The sequence below is a fragment of the Gambusia affinis genome, linkage group LG01, assembly GCF_019740435.1.
Source record: "Gambusia affinis linkage group LG01, SWU_Gaff_1.0, whole genome shotgun sequence".
In the NCBI taxonomy this organism is placed as follows: domain Eukaryota; kingdom Metazoa; phylum Chordata; class Actinopteri; order Cyprinodontiformes; family Poeciliidae; genus Gambusia; species Gambusia affinis.
This window is the reverse complement of record NC_057868.1, coordinates 27,702,569-27,718,546: the sequence shown is the minus strand read 5'-3', so window position 1 is coordinate 27,718,546 and position 15,978 is coordinate 27,702,569. Positions and strand designations below refer to the sequence as shown.

At 36.4% G+C, this 15,978-nt stretch overlaps 1 protein-coding gene across 2 annotated transcripts in view; it reads right to left on the bottom strand.

The window, feature by feature from the left end:
- Positions 1 to 14,353, bottom strand: part of LOC122832608 (potassium voltage-gated channel subfamily D member 3-like) — a 171,199-nt gene extending 156,846 nt beyond the window's left edge. Inside the window, exons 1-3 of one of the 2 annotated variants that reach the window (XM_044119563.1) lie at positions 14,269 to 14,353; positions 13,806 to 14,065; positions 13,566 to 13,709 (exon numbers count right to left, since the gene is read on the bottom strand). The gene's annotated coding sequence lies outside the window, so the exon portion shown is untranslated. Of the gene's footprint in view, positions 1 to 13,565; positions 13,710 to 13,805; positions 14,239 to 14,268 lie in introns of those variants that run through there. The other variant, XM_044119526.1, reaches the window with a different exon arrangement.
- Positions 14,354 to 15,978: the final 1,625 nt, after the last annotated feature.

Genomic DNA, 15,978 nt, shown 5'->3' with positions numbered 1-15,978 from the left:
GGATAAGCACAGCTCATGAACTGACCACAGCCACATTACTTCAACATACACTTAATGAACTGCAGCCATATTGAATTTGATCTCAGGACTACTCAATGACCACTAAGAGTCCTTTTTGGAAGCTAAGTTGTAGTGCAATAAATAAAAAGATGGTGAAATTGTGTGTGAAGATAGATTTTAAACGTCCTAAAACCTGTTACATATGTGCGAAATCCAAGACTTGTGGTTTTGAAGAATAAACCCTAAACAGAAGAGTACAGTTCTGAGTCAAAACTTTCTTGCTGTGTAGCTCAATACTTTTTTTGTGACCCATGACTTACAGCTGAAAACTGTAGTCTGCTACCAGTTACAAGAGTTTTTATGTGTTGAGTCTCTGATTATACTACTTCTTTATACTGAAACACAACTTCTGCTGGACAGCTCCCAAGAAAAGAGTTGTCACAAATGTGATGCAACTAGTTGAAACATGTACTTTTATATTTAAAGAAGGACATTTCTAGTCACCTTTGACAGGTGTTGGTTGTTGGAAAGAACTAGTTCGCTTTGGTCTAGTTCCATATCATTTCTGCTTGACAGCAGTCATCGATATAGCAAGGATTCAGGGTGAATTTTTGTCCCGTTTCTTTAAGGACAAGAAATAAATTTCTACCGTTTTAAAATGGGTAATCTCCCCCCCCCCCCCCAAAAAAAAAATATTGCAATTAAGATCAGCTATTAGAATCCAACAACACATTTAATGCAAAATAGTGTTTTCATTCACGCCTCCATCAGGGGATAGTTTTTATGTTTAAAATAAAATTCATATCCGCAGCTTTTTATTAACCTTTAGATCCTCAAAAGTTACACACACAGACACGCATACACAGATATTTTATATATCTTATGTATAAGATAAAGGTCTGTTTGTCAGACCTGTATTAGGCTCTCTACCTGTCACTGGTTTTTGCTCTATCTCTTGCCCAGTGACAAGCAGGATACACTCAGGACCAGAGTGGGACTCATTTTCAGTCTGGGAGCTTCATGCCTCAGTCTGACCCACTTACGTTTGCAAACACTGAAAAAAAAAAAAAAACAAAACATATATTTAGTAAAGTATTCTAGATTTTGTTTTTTACCATGGATATTCTATAAACTTATTTTTTCCTGTGACAGTGATTGATTTCAGGTGGAAAATACCAGGTCACCCTGGCAATAAAAGGTCTGTTAAATGAGATGTTATACATCTGATACAGGCTGCCTAACAATTTTCTGAAGATGTCAAGAAAAACATCTTTCAGAGAAAGGACACAAGCACAATCTCTACATCAAGACAATGCAGTACATTAAAAACAAGAGTTATTAATCTTTGCCAAGGATGACAACAACAAGATCTTTAAAAAATGGCCTTTAATCATGTTTGTTTTCAGGAGAATGGAGGTTAGTAATATTGTCAATTATTTTTGGTGAAAGTTTTGGCTCAAGTTTTATTTTCATGAAACACATGCGAGCACAAATCTAAGAGGACACAGAGAAGGTCATGCAACTCTGTGTACCAAGTTTGCCTCATTATATGGTCACTATGCATGAATATTTAACTTTTATCTGGGTGTGTGTGCATTGCTTGATGGAAAGGTGAAGGATAATTAAATATGGGCAGAAGAAGAGCCTTATTCCAAAATGAGAAACCCACCATTTGACAAATGTGACGACCTCTCTGACACAATGATCACTGGCATGAAACTAAAAACTCATTACAGGATATTAATGAAGGTATTAGTCGTCAAAAATTTGATCATTTCTGATGTGGTTATAAATCATCTGTTTTCCTTAAGTTTAATGTTAAATATATTGCAGATAATCTAATGCATGCCTTTTCATTTGATTTGATTTTTAATTTGAATTTGATGGATTGTATCTATAGAGGCCTTCTGATGGCACCAACCATGGCATGATGAATTAAGGTCATTTTACTGGTAAATCCCAGGGTTGCCTTTAGAGATATATAAGAAAGATATATGATGATAGAGGAAATGTTTTACTTTAAATCAGCTTATCTTCAGCAGAGTGTGCATGTATGTGTAGGGAGGGATATATCACAGCAGCCTAATCCCACAATCATCTCTCTTCTGTCCCCATCTGAGGCTGGAGATAATGGCCAATTGACATTCACTAGATTGCTAGAAGGATATCTGTCACTCTCTCCACAAATCCATAAAACTTATTTACTTGTAAATGAAACATTTAGTGTTTTTGCAATTTTTGCAATCAAGAAACCTGCCCATCAAATCATCTTTATGAATACAAATTTGGCTTTACATATAGACAATAAGCTAATAGTTGCTTTTTACAGCATAATCACATAAAAGACAAACAAAATAACTTTTTTATTGGTGGGATTAAGATCTTATTGCTTATACTGATTGTGTTTTGTTCAATGTTAGTGGACTGTGTTTTGTTCAGTGCAGTAGCAAGTAATTTAACAAAGAAAATGCAAAAAAATAAATAAATAAAAAAACAACAATGAGTAGCAGATTTCTCAAACAGGAAAATGAGCAGACGTCCCATTGTTCTAACAAAGATAGATAGCTTTCTGTCAAGCTCCACAGCAAACGTTGACCCTATGAATAACAGTCGCACCGTTATGCATGAAAACAAGCAGAAATAAATCAAATGCTTCACTGAGGGATGTAAGTTGATTAATTGTCACCATTTGCATGTGATAGAAAAGAGCCACATTTATGCTGGGGATTATTTGCGATTCAAAGTAAGGTCTATTTGTCTTTATAGAACATCTGGATAAACATTTATTTACACATTGGATGTCATTTTTCTGCAGAATATTTTAAAACATAGGTTTTGAATGTATAAAATGGTATGAAAATAAACCTATATATGTTTATATACGAGTGCTGTCAATCGATCAAAAAATTCAATCAGATAAATTGCTCTCTGGCACTTTGATTAATTACAGTTAATTGCTATGCCTAATTTTGTAAGGTTGAAATATAAATATTCACGCAGTTGCCACAGTCCAACCAATTGAAGTGCAAGCAATCATCAGAATTTTTTTTGTAACGTGACAGTGTGCAAAAATGTATTTTTCTCCTTGACAGCAATACGTTTCTTTTAACATTTCCTGCAACCTTCTGGTCCACGTACAAAATCCTTTGTGTCAGAAAAAAAACACACAAAAAAACAAAACACTACACTTCACTCTGTGGTAAAACTGGGTTGTGGTACCATTACTCTGTGGGGATTTTTTTTCTGAGGAAAAAAGATGATCCTAGTGGATCTGAATATAGATTATGCTAAATATAATGCTTATAACAGTGATAAACTGTTATAAACTCATAAGACCCCAGAGAGGGACACAGGGTGACGAGACAATGATCCAATGGACACAAAGATTTTTAGGATTTTTTGTGGCCCTAAGTGGATGTAATCAGTGTATGAAAAATTAATGCTTAAATAAAGCATTTTTTTTTTGTGTCAAGTCATTTTATTAAAATAATTAATTTTGCCCTCTTTATTGCAAAGAGGAAATTAAAGGGAATCGGCCACTTTGTCATAACAGTGGTCCACAGGTGTAAATAAGCTTACTCAGGTAAATACATATAATATGCACAACAGCTGCATAGAAAAATGCTTTGGACCAAAGAATTTGTAGTCAATAGCACCGACAGAGGGAGTGATATGGGCATTTGTTGCTATGTTGCTTTGGATTACAAAAGCAGCTACTCTTAATAAACTGCCACTTGACTCTGATCTTGCAAAAAAAAACACAGAGTGACCTTTATGCTTCAGGACACGCACATACTTAACTTTATAAATCACCAATGTAGGTGTCAGACGGCATCCTGGAAATAGCCTATTTCATGTGTAATAAAAGGTTAATGTCACAGTAATAACTACTGTGATCACATTGCATGGTTATACTTTTATACATTGCTTTGTGTGCTGGGTTTCTGAATTTAGTGGCTTCTTTAAATCAAACACTCTTTTTTTTCCTTCCACATTTTCACACCAAATATCAAATCTAGTCCGTTTTTGGTTCTTTCAGTGTCTAAAATAAACCATTTGCCATTTTAAAGAACTGCATTGATCAAGATGACACCTAAAGCAAAAACCTAAAATTGGGAACTGTTTACCTTTAACCAAGTAAAAACCCATCACATCCAAATGACCTCTGACCTTCCTTGTTTGGACACATCTGGCTGAAAAGCTAATAACAAGGACTAATTTGCACGTTAGATGCTACTGCACAATTACAGCAACAAGCTGATGTTTACTTTCTGGATGTGTGTACTGTGCTCTCAAACCACTAATACGACAGTACCCTACTTAGGTAACACTACAATGCAGTTTGGTGAGATGAAGAGAGGGTTGTGATAAAGGTTTGATTTTGACAAAACAATCTCAGAACAACACAAACCTGATATTCAATTTCCAGCCTCAAATAGTAATATTTCTTAAAGTACACAAAGCATCCCTGATGTTTTGTTCTTGATATTGTTTCAAAAAATTCTTTTTATGACTTTAACTCAGATGTCAAAAAACAATCCTGTCTTCTGCTTAAGTATTTCATATTGCTTGGCGTTTTGTGCCTACCTAATCAGAAAGGTGAAGGTGCGGGAATCCAAACCTGTTATTAAACATTCACAACAACAAACATTGTGGAAATATACATTTGAAAAGCAATTTTACATAAAAATCTAAATATAATCCTCTAAGACCTTACTCCTTCATGGGTTTCTGACTGTGAATTTGGGAAGCACTGGCCTAAACAGTTTGGCATGATCATAAACAGCGGGAAAAAAAATACTCATTTTATTTTGTGAGTCTTCATTCTGATCGATACAAGTAATCATAAACAACCCTCTTCTGTTGCAAGACTAATTGATCCTCCAATCTACGAGAAAGTGGAACAGATTCAATCTGTCATCGATCAATATTACAACTTACACTAATTAGTGTTCTAATGGTTTGCTCCCCACCATTTCGGTTTACTCTAAAACAAACATGTACCGCAGTCTTGCTTCAGGTGACAAATGCTCTTCATAACGGTTCATAACCTTTGCAAAACATCATTCATTCACTTAAAACATAAGTGAATGACAATACTATGGATGACAATACAACAGATAACAACAGACAGCCCAAGTCAGGTAAAAGGCAAATTTTTTATTACCCTGTTTTCAAAAGTTATTTTCAGTCAGAGATGCCACATCTTTTCAGATATTTAAAGAAAACAACTATTAGGATCTTACTATGAATGTTCAGTTTTGCCTATTTTTATCCCTGAAAGTGACTACAAACACCCAGATTATTCAAAGCGATCGGCTTTGAAGACACTCCACCCTCAATCAGTCTTCAACTTCCCCCGTAGCACAATCGATGCTTACTAACACGGCTGCCTAGCACCAGTTGCTTAGTAACCACTAGGCCGTTGCCTTCGACTAATTCTGTATCAGAACTAAATATAGAAGCGCCTTTGATTCATCCCCCTCACTGGATTGACAGAAGGAGTCTTTCTTCAATGGAAGCATGCTTGTTTTTTTAAAACCCTCAGCTGTCTCTGGAGTTGAGATCAAAATCTGACACCTTTTCATGAACAGGTACGTTCTCATCAAACACATCAAGGTGGGAAAGGGATTCATTCCTCCACATGAGAGCAAGGCTTTCTGACAATGCTCAAGTAACTGTTGTATTGACTGATTCACAAAGAGAATGGGCTACAAAACATGGGACTGGTAAGTAAAAATGATATCTTTTGCATTTATGTGATGCAGACTCATCTAAATGCAATTAAGTAAATCCAATCACGCTGTCTCTAAATGTGTTCTTCTCAAAATTTCACAGTGAAAAGCTGATTTTTTGGGGGAATTTTAAGAAGTGTGTTATCAAAAATAAAAGCTTACATTTTATAATTATTATGAAATCATGCCACAGAGAGATGGTCTTAGTTCCAAAAAATACACATTTTCCTTCCTCTTCTGTTTCTCATCTACGATTCAAGCAGTCACCCTTTTCTCTACCTTTAGCAACTTGGTCATTATCATTTGCATCAGTTGGGAGCATCTTCTACAGCCCAACAGGCTGACTGCTCTATTGACAAGGAAAGTGCATTTTCCCAATACATGTCACATTCCAAACAGTCCTTTAAAATATTATTTCTTCACTCTGATATTGGAATTTGCAATACGTTGTGCAGCCTTGATATGAGTAAAATTGCACTGGGAGAAATTAGGCAACCAAATCTACACTATTCATGTTGGAAACACATTTGGCACGGATCCATTTTTTTTTTCTTTTTTTTGCGCCCTACTGCATTCTAAAAAGGTCTCTCTGTGTATTCACCAATACACAGCACTGACAAGTTAGAGCTGCTGACAAACCCTATTTATGCCAAAATTTTAAAAAGGAAGAAAGAAAAAGCAAGCAGAGAAAGGAGGACACCCCGGTTGAGCAGCTGAAATTGAGCATAGCAGAAAATGTAGAATATTAATGAACTTTCCCTCAAAAAAAAAAAAAAAAAAAAAAAAAAAAATAGGAAACCAAAATCTGTTTAAGTTTGCTTCTCCTCTGGTTTGTTTTGATTTTTTCCTATGAAGATACAGCCTCTTCCTTTCGGAATCTGTCAAACTGTTCATCATATATCTGATAGATGGTGGAGCCACAGAAACATCTCCACAATTCAGACTCCGTGTGCAACAGTCACTCACACATTAGATGGATTTACGTGCAGAACAAAGAGCGTAGAAAAACTTTTGATGATGATGAAATTAAAAATGTAAAGCACAGTTGAAAGCTTTCTGTCTTTTCTTTTTTGTTAATCCTTTCTTTCATGCTTTATTCATGTACTGTATACATTAATATGGTATCACCACAATGTTAGAGCTGCTCCTAAAATTATCGCTAAAGGGTATTTTTTAAACTTTAATACCCACAGTGCCTTTCACTACATAAATAAATACAGCTTTGCCTCATACCGGTAATATATGTAGGATATGCCAGCTATGCAAATGGACAAAACCTCTGTGGTTTTGTAAAACCTGTGTATGTGATATGGTTCTTTACAGAGCAATTCTGTCACAAATCCCTCTATGTTACAAAAACAAACCATGCATCTCAAAATAAGACTGTCTTTACAAAACAGAAAAGCTTTAGGTGCTTTTGGTTAACCATGTATACAGCTTGAAACAGCACATATTCTTTCCTTTAGATTTTAATCTAAAGGCAACATGAAGCTTTTGTTCTCTTTTTACCATTTTTATGTAGCTTTGCAGCCATCCGTCCATGTGGTTCAAAGGAAGTTCATCCCTGCCACGCAGCTGCAGATCTACATGAAACTCCTTATTTGATGCTGTGGATTTTCCCTCCTCATTCCTTAACATCACAATGGAACAGAATTGCACAATGCCAGCTTAGTTTGCCATCGAACAAGCATTAAGCATCCATCAATCCATTTTCTTTATCTACTTAATCCCTTTGGGTCATGTGTGAAGTGGTGTGAGATTGCAGTGTCTAAATTCAGTCAGTGGAGCAAGTGGCTGAATATCATACTGTTTTTGATCATGTAGTGTTAGATTTTTTTGTCAATTAAAGTATGAAAATTGAATGTTGGCATAGTGCACAGAATTTGTCGGATTTATAACTTCTGTTAGCTGATTCCACTCCAAAGTGAGAAAACATCAGACGTCCAACAGCATAAAAAAGACATAACATAAAGAAGGCTGGATTAGTCTGATATTGGAATTTCAATATCAGAGTAATCCAGACTCTGATATTGGGAGTGTGTGATTCCCCACACAGTCCCATTGTCCTATTAAACAGGTGAAAGGTCCGAAAAGTATTCACATTCTTTTACAGGCATCTAGAACTCCCTTGTAGATAAATTTTTTTTTTTACCTCGGCATCTTCTTGTCAAGCGAAATTGGCGAGAGGGAACAGCCTGGACAGAAACACAAAGTCCTTGAACTTAAACAGTTCATATGACCTAATAATACATTATTTTCCCCTTCTATTGTGGCAGCGCTGATGCTAAAAGCTAGGAAGTCCAGACAGATTGTTCCAACACTTCGGTTTTCTCCTTGTTTCCTTTCTGTCTGGTTAAAACTGAGACAGGCGACAAATCTATTTCCTTAAACACTGGAAAGGCAGATAAACTCTTGATAAACAAACACAACTGGTTTTGAACAATAGACCCACAGAGTCTCCGAATGCCCTTAAGTTTTTGTTTTTTTGTTATTGTGGTCCTCGTACATGACAATAATTTTATTTATGCTCTGCACTCAGCATAACCTACAATTGAGTAGGCCATCAAGACCTTTAACTAAATGTTAGGACAACTGTTTCTATGTACGCTTCCTGAATTATAAATGTTGCAGATTTAATTATGACAAAGATGCCATTTCACTCATGAACCAACATATATGGAGAGTTAATGCTAATAAACAAGCCAAGAAGATATGTAGAGTAAAATTAGAAGAGAAAAAAACAAAACTATTTTGTGTCAAAAATTCTGTTAGCTGTGTAAATTTGGACCAGTCATGTTATCCTTTTTGCCACAGTTATTTGCACAAAGAAAAATAAATATGTGAGCAATCTGAGCGATCGTTACGTGAAAAAAATCTTTAAAGAACCATTTAGTGTGAAACACTTGAAAGAGCAGAGACAACAAAAGCTGAGCACCTTAAATAAATCTTTTCCAAATTGTCTACAATACTGAATCTCCCTGATTCCATCACCAAAAGACAGACGCAGAAAGACAGTCATGTCCACAAAACCACTACACAGCACTCTGCTGAGTCGCTGTCCGCTGTCAGCATGTAGCTATCAGAGAGCCTTGACACAGAATGCTGTGAAAGAAACCAAACCTAACATGTCAGTATACTGGTGATTGTTTGAGTGACACTAATCCTTTATTACAGTCTTCTTTAAAACATATAATAAATAATTGTGCAGATAGGTTTACTGTCACCATACCTTAATTTACATGTATAGTAATGAAAACAACTTGACAAGTTGCTTGTTACGAATGGCACCCTCTTCCTCTACCTGTTCTTTTCTTGCAGCAACTCAACTGTGCACCTGCAGTAATCCTTGACATATCTTTAAAAAAAGATGGACTTACTACAGCATGTTAAATTTTTCATCTTTATGATTTTATCAGTCATTCTAAATTAGCCATTTCCAATAGATTTCACTAAACCTAAAAGAATATCCCAAACCTTTTTGAACCAACATTTGAAAGAAAGGAAAAAAACCCTAAAAACTGTGCTATATCTGTCTTCATCATCCCGCTGCGGCACACTGCTCCTTTTCCATAATGAGACCTTGAGATTGCCCTGTTAGGCTGTCAGTGTGCAATACAGATCAGTTGAGATGTCTACACTAGGCTGATTGCTTTTCTTTGAATCAGTCTGAATGACTTTACCTCTTCTTTTCTCCTGCTGTGATTTCCCATGAGTTCTTTCTTTTTCTGTAAGAGGTTTGTCTGTACTTATGTTCCAGACCTGTGTCCCTCTGTTCCTTTTGGAAAACTTGGGGAGACCTTGAAATGGACCAAAGTAAAAGAAAAAAAAAATAGCTCACACCTGATTTATTTCCGATGTTATCAAAAATACATAATCTATCTACATGACACATACACCGCATATTGCTGTGCACATTATGTCTTTTCATCTAATAGGACCACCACACCTTTGAGCAATTTTGGGGTTCAAGAAGCTGTCATTTAACACCTTTAAGACCCGCCAAACTGTGGCATAGCAAAAAAAAACAAAAAACATCTAAATGCTAAATTTCTAGTGAAGAATAGAAAATTCTCCGTTTACACTGAACTGTAAAAGTAAACCAGCAAAACATATTAAAAGTTGAGTCAATAATGTTGATTCTGATCTTTTCAAAAAGGCAGAATAGTGGGCACCGTTTATATGGAGACTATTAGTCCTCGGCACAGCAATCCAGGTTTTGATTGTTGAACTCAGGACCTTAACTGTATGTCTTTCCCTTTTCTCATCCTACTCATTTCCTGTGTGATTACTGTGGGTAGAGGCAAAGAAGTCTTTAAAATAAAAACGTGACTCGATTAAGATCCAGATCCAATTGGGATTGTTGTGGAACATCCCTGTATAAGACATCTATAACCTGCAGCTCCTGCTAGTCGCTCTGTACTTTTTCTAAGCTACAGTTTGTAGTTTTCTAAATGACAGTGATTTGTTGAAACAAAGAAAACTTTTTCTTTTGCTAGGTCTTCTCTTTGAATCCGTGTTTCGTGCCAACGTGTTTTCAGATGCATTGCAAACTGTTTTCCAACCAAAGCAACAGGGGGTCAGAATAAAAATTCCCATTGACAGATATTTCTCTTGCCATGCTGAAATATGTAGTTTTTCATTGCCTAAAACCACTGGAATTACACCGACTAGGTACTTACAGTCTATGTGGTTGTGGTTCTACTGTTAACGTAGCCGCTTCATAATTACAGAGCAAAGGTGAAAAAGAAAAAAAAGATCTGTACGGTGGAAAGGTCTCTGCGGTGGACAGCGCCTTACAAAGACTCAACTCTCCACATGACACTTTATAACATGACCTTCGATCACAGCGTGACTGTGTCTTTTGTGCTGTGCATTTTCGAGTGCTGCCTAAAAGCTTTTTCTGGGCTCCTTTGAAGAAATAGATTTGGTCATGGAGAGATGAGAGTGATGCAGAACAGCAATCTATACCCTGAGATCTAAAATTTATCTTACTTGCTTTCTCTTCTAGTTTCTCTCATGTTGCTTACAATGGTACGAAGAAACACCCCTGTTAGCAGATGGATGCTGTTGTGAAGAACGTCTTCTATTCCAGTCAGTGCAGATTTCCATCCCTTAAAACAGCTATGAATGTTTCTCAATATATATTTTGCTTTTCAATATTATTTAACCTTTGTTCTTATACCTTAATCTTGACAAAGATAAAGAGCAGCTTTATATTGACATATATATAAAATGTTTTCTGCTAAATGCATCTGGAAGTGCTTTGTTTTCGAACTCTTAATGGTTTCTATTTGCTTCAAGCAACATAATGAAATAATTTCAAATTACAACATTAAATTCAAATGCTTTGTGTCCGTTTCTAGGCATGAAATTACATGGAGAAAGGAGTTACTTCAAAATATTCCCCACATCATAGCTCTGGTTGATCCACTGAGTTTTTTTTTTTGCATACACATCAGACTCCGAGATTAATATTTATGGCTGTTTATATAGCAAAGCTGCTTGTATCCTTTAATCGTATTTGTTGACTTGTGAGATGAACTGATCAGTCTGTCTGTTGCAACACAGCAGCATACTGAGGCTGGACTCTGCAACACTTCCACCAGCCTCATGCGAAGTTACAGTGCTCGCCCTGAATACTCTGGTGTAATACATCCACTGCATGTGAGCACTCCCTTTTTTTTATGTAATTAAAGCGGTTTGCTAAGCAGGAGGCAGAGCAATTAGTAATCTTCTCACTGTGTGGAAGATGTGAAACTGTATGTCCCTGCAGTGAGATTTCTAAAATGATATAAAACCACCAAAAAAATGAGAAACTGGGTGGGAAAGATGTTGACGTTGTCTTGGAGTTTTGAACTGAAGCAGAAAGCATCTGATTTAGTTTGTCAATAAATCATACCTAATCACATTTATTATGGCATAGTGGTATCACTTAGAGGGAACTGCTTAAACAGCAGTATTAATGAAAAACTTTGGACACCACAGGAAATTTTGTCCTATTTCTAGTTTTTGAGAGCAGAGCAAATTGAGAAATAAATCACTCCTTGCTAGAGCAGAAGAGTTAATTTTATATATTAAAACACATATCCTTCACCATGAAAAGTTTAATCCATTTTGATACAAATGCAAAGCAACACTGTTAGAAAAAACATTATTTACAATCAAACTTGCTGAGAACTTTGCTTCTTCCTGGAGCTGACTTTGGTGCCAAGATTGATCATCTGGTAAAATTGGAACATAACTTTAGTGGAAACTATCATCATGCTGATCTGGATCAGTTTAATAAGGCAACGTGTTCGGCAAACAAAATGATAAAAAGTTTTAAGGCCAATATTTTACAAACTTTACAGATTCACTATCACTCTCTGTATATATAAATATATATATATATATATATATATATATATATATATTTTTTTTTATATATATATATATATACACAGGGAGAGAGAGAGAGAGAGAGAGAGAGAGAGGCACAGAGCAGACTGCAAGAGGTGCTAGTGAATTTTGATTAATTTTGTTACCTCAAGGTAGATCCACGTTTTTCTCTCATTTCCCGTTTTTTTCTCTGCAATACAAGCAGCCACTGGCTTCAGTTTTATGTGCAGCACCTAGTCGTAAACAATTATGTTATCCATCTGTTCGCTACATCATGAATAAGCAAATATTAAAGAGCTTGATTCTGTTTTCTGTAGAAGGAACTAATTTTCTTCAGAATGTAATCCCTTTTTTTTTCGTTGTTGCTCCCTTATTGCGAGTGAGCACAAGGCACTGCAACTCTAAATTATTTATGATTATGTTCTCTCATACCTTGGGCTATTCAAAGAGGCAGCAGAGCAGTGTCGGAGAAATATAAATAAGTCAGCAACATGTTTTTTTTTGGGGGGGGGTTGTTTTACCTGACACACAGACACACACATCATAGACTGCATCAGTGTTCTGCAGCTACATGTCACATTAGCAAAGAATTATAAAAGCACAGTGGTGCTCACACACTGAGATTTTACTCAAGACTGCCAGACTGACTGTTGAAGCAGAAAAAAAGAGCACCAATACAAGTTAAAATTCATAAACATTCATCAACATGTACTGAGTAAATTTCTTCATAAACAAAGACATGCAATTATCTATCAACCTCTGTTGCCTGAAATGATCACTGTTAAATAATTTGATGCAGTTTTTGAGTAATAATAAAGTACTTCAGTTCCGATCCTCACTAGGTTTACCAGCTTATGAGGAGGATTGTCAGTTTTGCTTTGTGTACCTCTGCTGCGTGTTTTGCTACTGCAGAAACAGTAATGATAAATAGTTGGTCAACGTGGAGGCTGTGTGATCCATAAGCGTTACGATTACATCAACATACCAATTAAAGTGTGGTTAAGTGCTATTTTTATGGGACACTCATCATAAAGCTTTGATTCTTATGTCCAGCATGTCCCATACGGCTTTTGTTTTCATATTGATGTTTGCAATAATCACTGGATTGCATCTTCTTCAAGCAATATTTTTTATCTTCTTCATGATTCTGAGTACGTGGGCAGAGGACACTGTTCATGGCAGGCGAGGGGTTTGGATTGGACAGGTGAGGTGGATTCTCTTTGTTAGGTCATTGGTTGCAATAAAATCCAACTGGCCATTTAATGTAGACATATAACATTAGATTGTAACCACGCTGTTGTTTGAGATTAAAACTAAATCTAAGCCTGACTATTATTGATGGTAAAATATTAATTATCTACTGCAGTATGAAACAGTTCATGGTTTTTTTTTTTTTTTCAGCTTCCAATGCTGCTTTTACCAATTCATGAGACTGTCTGAGTCCATCGTTACCTGTGAGAAGGACTGATGGTTAGGCAGGAGTCCAGCTCTGCTGACACGCTGATGGATGCAATTTACTCTGGTATGAGACTCACAAGGTAAGCCTTTTTGGGTTGGGCTGTCTCTAATCCTTTGTGCTTGATGCACTCCGTGGGGCTAAAGACGAGACTAGACAGAATTACAAGACTTTCCATCACTCACTCTGCGATGGGTTTGCACAAACCCTAATCCCAAAAATAGATGTTATACTACCTTTTCCGCTCTTCACTTGGAGGATTAGCGGTCCAACTCTGAGTGCAGTTTTAGATGACACACATCCCAATTTAAGTGTAACCCCAACAGAGGCAAATGCAGATCTCCCCCAGTGTAGCACGTGTGCTGTCCTCCCTCTATGTTTTCACCGGCACAGACAGCGACAAGACGAGGCTCCAATAAATAAACTTCTCTTTCCTTTTTGCTGATTGACTTAACAATGGCCTCTGACCGGTGCCTTCTCCTTTACCATCGTAAAACTGAAATAAGAAAAGCATGGTGTTAGCTAACTAACATCGCAAACTTGCGGGTTATGCTTACTGCAAGCTAAAATAAAAACATTTTCATAACTGGCTTAAGTGTACAAATTATAGAATAAGCACGGGCTGCTATTCCTGAGGCTGCAGCTCACGCCTCTAACGAAACTGGTACACTCAACAGATAGCTTCACTGCTAACCCAACTCTGAACTCTTTTCACTCCCGGTCCCGGTACTGCCGCTCCACCGATCCCCCGCCCTCATGACAGGCCTATCACATGTGAGTGGGAGTCGTCAGAGTCAGACAGGAGAAGCCCATAACACTCTACACATAACAATCCGGATCACAATGCAACTTATAACAAATACACATAACTATATGGACCCCAGCAGAACTAAAACACAGAATCGTTACATTATCATAGAGATAATAGAGATAATTATTTTGATTACAGTTCAGACTTGCAGACAAATCTCGTCCAAAGCAACAACGTTTCAAGGTTGATGTCGACTTAATTTATGAACACTTTGACATTACGTTCGGCCATCTTGAATTTCTCTATTTCTTTTACCTTTCAGGTCAACAAAAACAATGTCACAAAACAACAACTGGGGGGGCGGGGGGATGGGGGGGGCAGTACTGGAGCGGTTTGAATTAACTGTTAATCCAGTGTAAATTACAAAAGGCAGAACAACATGCACAATGCTGTTCAATGCATAATGTACTTTTAAAAAAATCTATATAGAATAACTTGATACAAGAGATAACTTTACAATTACGACAATCGTATATTCCAGATATATATAGCATTCTAGAATTCCCTTCAACTGTGTCAACACAATTAGACTCATAAATGACAGAAATAACGAAGCAATAAACAGAAATTTGTCCCTTGAACTGCATCTTAAAAGTATAAGACCCAAAGAAATACTCTTACAATGTGAAACTTTAGTTTAACTTGAATTTGTTTCAAATAGACTATAGCCATGGTGTTTAATTTATCCATCAAGAAAAAAAAACACCACATCATCCCTTGGAAAAAAAGAAAAAAGAAGAAGTACTGTAAAATTGTATCAGTAGGAGTGTTATGCTGGCTGTAGGGATGCTTTTCTCCGGCAGGGCCCGGAAAGCTTGGCAGAGTTGAAGGAAATATTGATGAAGGTTGTGAATCCTGGAAGAAAAACTTATTTTATGAGGTTATATGTGATCTTGAACATGCTACCAGATCTACAATGGAATGGTTGAAATAAATGGATATTCATGTGTTTTAATGACCCATTTAAAACCTGAATCCAGTTGATTGTTTGCGTCTTGCTGTTCACAGACATTCTTCATCCACTCTGACTTGACTTGTTTTGAAAGATGAATTGAATTTTTAAAAATCAGTCAATCTAAAGTACAGACATACCCCAATAGACAAGCAGCTATAAATGCAGCAATAAGTTGTTCTACACTTTTGCACTACAAATTTTTATTGCTAAATATTGTAAAACCATGTATCCTTTTCCTTCAGCTCAACAAATATGCACAACTCTGTGGTGGTATGTTAGATAAAATCCCATTAAGATATTTTGGAGTTTGTGCACATCACCAGACAAGATATGAAAAAGTACCTAATGATCAGGAACCATGTTTACCTAAAATTTTAAATGCATTATTATAATTATTTGGACATGATGCCCAAGCTGCAGTCTTACAAACATAATGGATGACTTACATCAGCACCATTTTAGGAGTTGCCATTACATTACCCAAACTGATCACTTGACTTGCAGGTGCTCATTTATCATTTGCTTAATTTTTTTTTCTTCCTCAGAAGATGTCACTGGCTCAAATATTTATGTCTGAAATATCATTGTGTGGAGCTGTTATTGAACAGTTCCAGGCAAGCAGCGAAGATAGAGAACAGGACCA